Below are 9,035 nucleotides of genomic sequence, written 5' to 3'. Positions count from 1 at the left end.
TAGTAGCTAGTTTAGTATAAATAAGACTTTTTACTAGTGTATTAGCGATCTTTTGACCATTCGGTCTTTTGATCACCTTCATGGGGGCTGGCCATTCAGCCATGCCTGAACCTTTCACTTATGTATTTTCAACGGTGGAGTTTCTGCACACCATAGATTAAGGGTGTGGAGCTCTGCTGTACCTCAAGTTTCAATACAACCACTATTACTTTCTATTCAATTCTCTTTTATTCTTATTCCAAGATATACGTTGCACAACACTTTGATGAATGTGATGATCCGTGACACTCATCATCATTCTCACCTATGAACGCGCGTGATTGACAACCACTTCCGTTCTACTCTAGGCCGAGCGCATATCTCTTAGATTCCCCAACAGAATCTTCGTAGTATAAGCTAGATAGATGGCGGCATTCATGGGGATCCGGAAATTCTAACCTTGTCTGTGGTATTCCGAGTAGGATCCCGGGAATCCGGAAAGTCTAACCTTGTCTGTGGTATTCCAAGTAGGATTCCGGTATTGAATGACTGTGACGAGCTTCAAACTCCTGAAGGCTAGGCGTGATGACAAACGCAAAAGAATCAATGAATTCTACTCCAACCTGATTGAGAACCGAAAGAAGTAAGAAGGATTGGATGAAAGCAATAAGAAAGTAGAGATTCGAAAGGATTCTAGCATCTCCACACGCCTATCTGAAATTCCCACTATTGATTTACATAAGTATTTCTATCCCTTTATTTTATTTATCTTTTAAATATCGAATCCAATTACATTTGACCCTATGAATCCACTTAACTGAGATTTACAAGATGACCATAGCTTGCTTCATACCAATAATCTCTGTGGGATCGACCCTTACTCACGTAAGGTATTACTTGGATGACCCAGTACACTTGCTGGTTAAGTTGAACGGAGTTGTGAGCTTCTCTAATAGTGCCTAGAACTCTTTTATCACAATTTCGTCCACCAGTTGCCTCCCAACAAGTGCTTCTTTATTGTCTTTAGCTGGATCTTACTGAGCTTTAATCTAGTCTCAGTTTTGAGCATTCTTGCTCAAAATTTCTTTCAAGATAATGTTTGACTTTCTGTCCATTAACAATGAACTTTTTGTCAGAATCAATATCCTGAAGCTCTACATATCCATATGGTGACACGCCTGTAATCACATATGGTCCTCTCCACCGGGATTTTAGTTTCCCAGGGAATAGCCTGAGCCTAGAGTTAAACAATAGAACCTTTTGACCTGGCTCAAAGACTCTGGATGACAAGTTCTTATCATGCCATCTCTTTGCTTTTTCCTTGTAAATTTTGGCATTTTCAAAAGCATTGAGTCTGAATTCCTCTAGCTCATTTAGCTGGAACAATCTTTTCTCTCCAGCTAATTTAGCATCAAGGTTTAGGAATCTGGTTGCCTAGTAGACTTTATGCTCTAGTTCCACGGGCAAGTGTCAGGCCATCCCACACACAAGTTGGTATAGAGAGGTTCCTATAGGAGTCTTGAATGCTGTTCTGTATGCCCATAGAGCATCATCCAAGCTCTTTGCCCAATCCTTTCTACGGGCAATTACAGTCTGTTCCAGGATTCTTTTTAATTCTCTATTAGAGACTTTAGCTTGCCTATTGGTCTGTGGATGATATGGAGTTGCCACCTTGTGGCTAATTCTATATCGGACTATGGTAGTATAAAGCTGTTTATTACAGAAATGAGTGCCTCCATCACTGATCAGTGCTCTAAGAACACCAAATCTGCTAAAGATATATTTCTGGAGGAACTTCAGTACTGTCTTAGTATCGTTAGTGGGTGTTGCAATTGCCTCCATCCATTTAGATACATAGTCTATAGCCACCAGAATGTAAGCGTTTGAGTATGATGGTGGGAAAGGACCCATGAAGTCAATACCCCATACATCAAACAACTCAATCTCTAGGATCCCCTGTTGAGGCATGGCATAACCATGAGGCAGATTACCAGCTGGCTAGCAACTGTCACAGTTACGTACAAACTCTCGAGAGTCTCTATAGATTGTAGGCCAGTAGAAACCACATTGGAGGACTTTGGTGGCTGTTCGCTCACCTCTGAAATGTCCTCCATATTGTGATCCATGGCAATGCCATAGGATCTTCTGTGCCTCTTCTCTAGGCACACACCTACGGATTAGTCCGTCTGCATATCTCTTAAAGAGATATGGTTTATCCCACAAGTAGTATTTTGCATAAGAAATCAGTTTTTTCTTTTGCTGCCTGCTGATAGTTAATCATCCAGAAAGGTTTCAAAGATCTCAGTGATGGGTAGAGACATCCCTTCTACTGGTTCTATCCAGGACAGGTGATCTGCTACTTGATTCTCTGTCCCTTTTCTGTGTCTTATTTCTATATCAAACTCTTGCAGAAGCAACACCCATCTTATGAGCCTGGGTTTTGAATCCTGCTTTGTAAGTAGATATTTAAGAGCAGCATGGTCAGTGTACACAATCACTTTTGATCCTACCAAATAGGATCTGAACTTGTCAATGGCATAAACCACTGCAAGCAATTCCTTTTCTGTGGTTGTGTAATTTTTCTATGCGTCATTTAGAACACGGCTGGCGTAGTAAATGACGTGCAGAAGCTTGTCATGCCTCTGTCCCAATACTGCACCAATAGCATGGTCACTGGCATCACACATTAGTTCAAATGGCAATGTCCAGTCTGGTGCAGAAATGATAGGCGCTGTGACTAGCTTAGCCTTCAGAGTCTCAAAGGCCTGTAAACACTCTGTGTCAAAGACAAATGGTGTATTATCAGCTAGCAGGTTACTCAGAGGTTTTTCAATTTTTGAAAAATCCTTTATAAACCTCCTGTAGAATCCTGCATGTCCCAGAAAATTTTTGATTGCCTTAACATAGGTGGGTGGTTGTAATTTTTCGATTACCTCCACCTTAGCTTGATCCACCTCTATGCCTTTGTTCGAAATTTTATGCCCAAGGACAATTCCTTCAGTCACCATAAAGTGACATTTTTCCCAGTTTAAAACCAGGTTAGTCTATTGGCATCTTTTCAGAACAAGTGCTAGATGATCAAGACAGGAGCTGAATGAGTCTCCAAATACTGAGAAGTCATCCATGAAGACTTCTAGAAATTTTTCCACTATATCAGAGAAAATAGAGAGCATGCATCTCTGAAAGGATACTGGTGCATTACACAGACCAAATGACATCCTTCTGTAGGCAAATACTCCAGATGGACATGAGAATGTTGTTTTCTCTTGATCCTGGGGATCTACTGCAATTTAGTTATAGCCTGAGTAGCCATCTAGAAAGCAGTAATAGTCATGACCTGCTAGTCTTTCTAGCATTTGGTCTATGAAGGGTAAAGAAAAATGATCCTTTCTGGTGGTTGTATTGAGTCTTCTGTAGTCAATACACATACGCCACCCTGTAACTGTTCTTGTAGGAACCAGTTCATTTTTTTTCATTATGAACCACTGTCATGCCTCCCTTTTTGGGTACAACTTGGACAGGGCTCACCCAGGGGCTATCAGAAATGGAATAAATAATCCCAGCCTCTAGTAATTTAGTGACCTTTTCTGTACCACCTCCTTCATGGCTGGATTCAGCCGCTTTTGTGGTTGAACTACTAGTTTGGCATTATCCTCTAGTAGGATCTTGTGCATGCATCTGACTGAGATAATGCCCTTGAAATCACTAATGGACCACCCAAGAGCTGTCTTGTGTGTCCTTAGCACCTGAATTAGTGCTTTCTCTTCCTGTGGTTCTAAGGCAGAGCTTATAATTACAGGAAAAGTTTCACCTTCTCTCAAAAAAGCATATTTTAGAAATGGTGGTAGTGGTTTGAGCTCGGGTTTAGGAGGTTTCTTCTCTTCCTGAGGAATTTTCAAAGGTTATTTTATTTCCTCTGGTTCCTCCAGATCAGGCTGAACTTCTTTAAAGATATCCTCTAGATCTAATTCGAGACTATCAGCCATATTGATCTCCTGTACCAGGGAATCAATAATATCAACACGCATGCAGTCTTTTGATGTGTCTGGGTGCTTCATTGCTTCAATAGCATTCAGCCTAAACTCATCCTCATTGACTCTCAGGGTTACTTCCCCTTTTTGGACGTCAATGAGGGTTCGTCCAGTTGCAAGGAAAGGTCTTCCTAGAATGAGAGTTGCACTCTTGTGCTCCTCTATTTCCAGCACAACAAAATCAGAGGGAAAGGCGAATGGCCTAACCGTGGCAATCATATCTTCAATCACGCCAGATGGGTATTTAATGGAGCCATCAGCAAGTTGAAGACATATCCTGGTTGGTTTGACCTCCTTAGTCAAGCCAAGCTTTCTGATAGTGGATGCAGGGATTAGATTGATACTTGTCCCAAGATCACATAGAGCTATCTTGGTACAGGTTCCCTCTAATGTGCATGGTATCATAAAACTTCCAGGATCCTTAAGCTTCTTTGGTGAGCTTTTTAAAATGATTGCACTGCATTCTTCAGTGAGAAAAATTTTTTCAGTTTCTCTCCAATCCTTCTTGTGACATAAGATTTCTTTCATGAACTTAGCATAAGAGGGTATTTGCTCAAGTGCCTCTATAAACGGAATCTTGATTTCAAAAGTCCTGAGATAGTCTGCAAAGCGGGCAAATTGTTTATCCTGTTCCGCTTGGCGGAGTTTCTGAGGATAAGGTATTTTGGCTTTGTATTCTTCAACCTCGGTTGCTGCAGGTTTATTTCCTACAGAGGTAGGTTGAGAAGCCTTCTTGAGGGATTTATTATCAGCACTTGCAAGTGTCTGACCCTTCATAGGCATTTGAACGCCAGGATTGGGGGCTGGATTGGTGTTTAACGCCAGATTCCCTCCCTTTTCTGGCATTTGAACGCCAGAATTGAACATGGTTTGGGCGTTTAACGCCACTTTTTCTCCCTTTTCTGGCGTTTGAACGCCAGAACTGGGCGTCCACTGGGCGTTTAACGCCAGTTTTTCACCCTTTTCTGGTGTTTGAATGCCAAAATCATTCCTCTCTGGGCTCTTACTGTCCTCAGAGAGATTTTAGGTAGCAGTCTGCTCATCCTCTATTATTTATTCTATTCTTGGCTTTCTGCTGCTTTGAGCTGAGGTATTCAATGTTTTTCCACTCCTTAATTGAACTGCTTGGCACTCTTCTATTATCTGTTTTGATAACTGTCGTCTTGTTTGGTCAAGTTATGCTTCCATGTTTCTGTTAGCATCCTTAGTGTCTTGTAACATCTCTTTAAATTTTGCCAACTGTTCTGTCAGATAACAAAAATGCTGATTGATTTCAAAAACTTGTTCCAGAGGACTAACTTTAGTGGATACTGCCTTAGACTCTTCTTTTATGGAGGACTCACTACTTAAGTACAGATGCTGATTTCTAGCAACTGTATTAATGAGCTTTTGAGCCTCTTCAATTATTTTTCTCATGTGTATAGATCCACCAGCTGAGTGGTCTAGAGATATCTGAGCTTTTGTTGTAAGCCCGTAGTAGAAGATGTCTAACTACACCCATTCTAAAAACATTTCAGAGGGGCATTTCCTTAGCATCTCTCTATACCTCTCCCAGGCATTGTAAAGGAATTCATTATCCTCCTGTTTAAAGTCTTGGATGCCCAGCCTTAGCTGTGTCATCCTCTTAGGAGGGAAATATTGATTCAGGAATTTGTCTGACAACTGTTTTCATGTTCTTATGCTAGCTTTAGGTTGGTTATTTAACCACCTCTTAGCTTGGTCTTTTACAGCAAATGGAAATAGTAATAATTTGTAGACATCCTGATCTACTTCCTTATCATGTACTGTGTCAGCAATTTGTAAGAATTGTGCCAAAAACTCAGTAGGTTCTTCCTGTAGAAGATCGAAATACTAGCAATTTTACTGCACCATGATAATGAGCTGAGGATTCAACTCAAAACTACTGACTCCGATGGAGGGTATACAGATATTACTCCCATATGAAGCAGTAGTGGGGTTAGTGATGACTGTGCATCATGTTATGTTTTTCTATGCTTTTTCACACAAGAAATTAATGTTTAGTGCTTAATTATTGAGTATTTTTGTGCTTAAGTCATATATTGCTTTGATCTCTTTGAATTGATTTGTTTTGTAGAAAATGGTAGAGAAAGAAGCAAAAAGCACAAAATAAGCTCAAAGGCAAAAAAGGAGCAAGTTGGCAACTTAAGTTAGCAACTCCAATGCAAGATTTTTGGCTTTAGGAAGAAGAAGAGCACATTGGCAACTTAAAACCCAAGTTAAAAACGCCCTCTTGCAAAATCTTTGGCTCCAGGAAGAATAACAAACACGTTGCTAACTTGGAAAATCAAGTTAGCAACGCCACTTTTTGGGCTTCTTGGCAGCCTGACCTTGTCTTCTTCAAACAGGAATAACTTGAGTTACAAAACTTCAAATGAGGTGATTTTGGTGGCATTGGAAAGTAGGAATCAGGAGCTTTCCAAGCATATATGGCACAACATGGTGGACACTAAATCTAGGGGAGTTCACTAGCACGTCGGCACTAGCGTGTTTGGTAAAAACGCCCCAACCAAGGCAGCCTGACCTTGCCCTCTTCAAGGGCGCATAACTTGAGCTAGGAAGATCCAATTGAGATGATCCAAAGTGCATTAGAAAGAAGACATTCTGAGCTTTCCAATGATGTATAATAGTCCATTTTGAAGCAAAGGAATAAAGCTCAAAGTGCAGGCAACATTAAGCATGAAAAGGGAAGCTAAGAAGGAAGAATGAGCCAAGTGTTTGGCAACAACTTGGGCAACAACTTGGGCAACAACGCCCAAGCACCAAGCTCCCAGCCCAGGAAATGCAATAGCATGTTTCCAACGTGCAATAAGGCTGGCGTGTTTGCCAGTAACGCGCAACCAATGGGCCAGAAGCAATGTGAATGGGCTCTGCTTTCCTCTGCTCTCTTCAAAGGCCAACAATCCCTCTAATGAGCCAGCCAAATCAACAAGGACAAAGCCCAAATTGCTAATCCAATTGATGAATCTCTAGGAGCTCTTAGGACTAGTATAAATAGAGAAGAGTTTTTCACTTTAAGGGGACTTTTTGGAAGGTCAGAATACGGAAGGAGATCACACACACACACTTCATTGGCACACATCACTGGGAGTGGGTCTTCGGACCCCTCCCCTCATATACTCTTTTTCTCTTTTCTTCTTTTCTTCCTTAGTAGTAGTTCAATTTTAGTTTGTACTTTTCAATTATAAATTTTGAAGTTCCAATTACAGTTTTGAATTCTAAATCTTCATCTTTATTTTTTTGCACTTTAGTTTTCTGCAATTTGGTTTTCATTTGAGAGCAATGACCTCTTAATTCCCTTTACATTTGGGAAAGGAGCTCTGTTTCAATTTTAATTGAATTGATGTTTTATTTCTTCTTCTCCTCTTGACTCTAATTTCATACTTGGGTATCTATTAGAACCCTTGCAAGAGAGCTTTGTTCTTCAAAGATCCTTGGATCTATTAGAATCCTACTGTGAATTCGAGAGAAGAATCATAGGGTTTAGTTTGAGCTCTCTTGGCATAATGAAATTGATTCTTGATTTAGAGTTGGTACGTGACATATAACTACTCTAATATTGGGGGTCTTTAGATTTATGTAGTATGAGATTAGAAATCATGTTTGTTTTTCTAAGAGAGAGTCTTTGTGCTTCATAGATCCAATTACTACTGAGAGGGGGATTGGATCTACTTGAATTACATGTGAGCCTTGAGAAAGGGATCATGGAATTCAGTTTGAGGCTCTTCTCTCATAATCCTCTTGATAAACACATTCTTAGTTGGTATGTGAGATGTAACCACTTTGAATTGAGGTCTTGAGGGTTGTGTGGGTTTTGGATTAGGAATTGAACTTCACCTCTTCTCATGAGCGATTAGATCAAGAGATTGGCAATTGATTATGCGAAGAGAAATTAAATCACCAAGAGATTGGGGTTTAATTACTCATAATCTGCCATGGATCTATCTTACATGATTGAGAAGGATTGAGACCCATTGATTCAAGAGGAATCAACATCTCCAATCCCCCATGCTTTCCATCCTTACTTTCCGTCATTTACTTTCTAGCAATTTACTTTCCTGCACTCTACTTTCTTGTACTTTCTATTTCTTGCAATTTTACTTTCTAACACTTTACTTTTACGTCATCTACTTTCCTTGCACTTTATTGCTTTCTTTTAATTTCTAGCCATTTATATTTCCATTTGCTCATCACTCCAAAATGATTGTCTAACTAGAATAATCAATTTACTATTGATTGCTTAATCCTTTAATCCTAGTGGGATCGACCTCACTGTAAGTGAGTTTTATTACATGATGCGACCCGGTATACTTGCCAGTAGTTAATACATGAAAATTCTTAATTTTTATGTATCAAGTTTTTGGTGTCGTTGCCGGAGATTAATTGTAATTAACAAACTACCGGTTGATTGATTATCTAGATTAAGCATTTTTTCTTTTTATTTTTTGTCATTTACGTTGCTTTTTTTCTCTTTTGTTATTGCTAGTAAGGTGTTTGTGTTATTGCTTCACTAAGAATTCTTTAGTTGTGACACAAGAAATTTCAATTTGTCTTGGTAGTTGTTTTTGATATAATATTTTTCAATTAAAATGGAGTTTACGTCACATGTTGATCAATCATATTACATGGGATATTGCCCACCACCACAAAATGATTCATCTCATTATCCTCATGGTGGATGGGAATATCAACATGAAATGATGGATTATGAGCAATCAACCCAAATGGAATATGTCCAAAGGTCACACAATGATCAAGCAAGTTACATGGGGTATTTTCCACCACCACAAAATAATTCAAGTTACCATAGTAATTGTGATTGGGGAAATCAAGATCAAGGAATGATGGGGTTTGAGCAATCAAACCAAATGGGATACTTCCCAAGAACACAAAATGATTCATACTCCTATGAATGGGACAACTATCCAAATTGTGATTGGGAAGGACAAAACCAAAGAGAATTTAATATTTCCTATCACATCCATCAAGAGCCATCACCTCTTAATT

This window comes from Arachis duranensis, chromosome 4 (assembly GCF_000817695.3).
Source record: "Arachis duranensis cultivar V14167 chromosome 4, aradu.V14167.gnm2.J7QH, whole genome shotgun sequence".
NCBI lineage: Eukaryota > Viridiplantae > Streptophyta > Magnoliopsida > Fabales > Fabaceae > Arachis > Arachis duranensis.
The sequence above is the reverse complement of the archived record's forward strand: the minus strand, read 5'-3'. Positions refer to the sequence as shown.